Here is a 2,255-nt window from a genome sequence, read left to right on the forward strand (position 1 = left end):
ATTAATCTGTATAGTACCTGTAAATTTAAGTGGTTGTTGTCAACAACTTGCAAATCACAAGTTCAAATAGCAGTCTATTTCTTCAGTGTATACACTTTAATCTAACTTTGAGTTGTTCTTATGAGCACCAATAGATATAAGAGAACCAAGTTGACCACCCCACACTGATATGATGTTTTTGATTTCTTAATGGGAAAACTAAATCATTCTTATGAAGAGAACCTCAGGCTCACATATGCACCTATTACACATGGAAGAGAGAGCACATATATGGACAACTGTTATGTAATAAATGCAGCTAATTTATGTTTATGAGACTAGTTCTGTCTTTTCTTCATGATTTTTAGTATTTGCTCACACTTATAAAGCAAGAAACAGAAGATACATGAGTGTGTTGACAAGGTAATGGCATCTACTGTTTCCAAATATCCGCTTCACTTTTCCATTTGTAGCAGCTTCAATGTTCCTGTCAACTCAAAGTATGGTCCACTGAGGTTTGTGGTGCTCCACTATTTATGTTACCAGCAAAGTCGCCTTTGCCATACCTAAAAAATAATACCTGCTTATTTTCTCAGCAAAGTATCATCCTGTGAAAGATTATTGCCTACTTATCAACGCTCAACCAATACACCAAAGTGCGCAAGCTCACATAACAAATTACTCATTTAGTAAGTAGGCTAGAGGTAGAAAAAAAATCAAATTTATTGGTACTATAATCTAAATTTAAACTTCAGTGCACCTAGGAAGTTATTATTATTATGTACAGTTTTGCAACTCAAGTATATGTATCTTGGTTCATGAATTACTTATCTATTTCCACAAGGATTGGATCATCAAATTCATTATAATTGTTCTACAAGGAACGACGAACCTATTTACCATTGGTAATCATTTTCATGATAAAATAAATATATCTTCTTGCCAAGAGAAAAATGTCATATTTTCAATACTAATATGTAATAGGAGGATTTCTATTATTTTCATTCTTTGTTTGCAGGACTATCCTTTTTTATTTTATAAGACAATAAAAATGATTATTCTCAGATGTTTTCAAAATAACTAGACGTACACTGATATAGGTGGGAAGATGAGATGAGCAACAAAATTACTACGGATATGTGTCTCTTCAATACTCGTATGTAATAGGAGGATTTCTGTTCTTTTATATTCTATAGGACCATAAAAAGATTATTCTCACATGTTTTCAAAATAACTAGACGTACACCGGGATAGGTGGGAAGATGAGATGGGCAACACAATTACTATGAATATCTTTTGGATTCTCATGGGGAGATAGAGGAATCCGGATACATATATGAGTGGATTATTGTAATATTTGCCAGCCATGACATCGTTATTGTTGTTAGGAATCAAAACTTGATATATATGTGTGGCTGCAAAATTTAAAATAATAATAGATGAGCATATACAACATATAACGAAAATATGTATGAGGTAAACAAACAATATATTCGTGTTTGGTCTAGCCGCGCAAATGCGCGTGTCACACCGCTAGTTACCATTAACATGAAAAGTGACATTGCCTTTGTTGCAATCAATAACAGCCCCTGTAGTATTCAAACACGGTCAACCAAGGATAATCGACATATTATCATCCTCAGGAATATCAAGAATAACAAAGTCCGTTAAGATAGTGACATTTGGAACCACAACAGGCACATCCTCACAAATTCCGACAGGTATATCAGTTGATTTATCAGCCATTTGCAAAGATATTTCAGTAGGTGTCAACTTATTCAATTCAAGTCTATGATATAAATAGAGAGGCATAACACTAACACCAGCTCCAAGATCACATAAAGCAGTTTTAACATATTTTCTTTTAATGGAGCATGGTATAGTTGGTACTCCTGGATCTCCAACTTTCTTTGGTATTCCACCCTTAAAAGTGTAATTAGCAAGCATGGTGGAAATTTCAGCTTCCGGTATATTTCTTTTATTTGTAATGACATCCTTCATGTATTTAGCACAAGGATTTAATTTAAGCATATCAGTTAAGCGCATACGTAAGAAGATAGCTCTAATCATTTCAGCAAAGCGCTCAAAATCCTCATCATCCTTTGTCTTGGATGGTTTAGGAGGAAAGGGCATGGGTTTCTGAACCCATGGTTCTCTCTCTCTACCGTGCTTCCTAGCGACAAAGTCTCTTTTATCATAACGTTGATTCTTTGATTGTGGGTTATCAAGATCAACAGCAGGTTCAATATCTACATCATTGTTATTGCTAGGTCGAG

This window comes from Triticum aestivum, chromosome 1B (genome assembly GCF_018294505.1).
Source record: "Triticum aestivum cultivar Chinese Spring chromosome 1B, IWGSC CS RefSeq v2.1, whole genome shotgun sequence".
Taxonomy (NCBI): Eukaryota; Viridiplantae; Streptophyta; class Magnoliopsida; order Poales; family Poaceae; genus Triticum; species Triticum aestivum.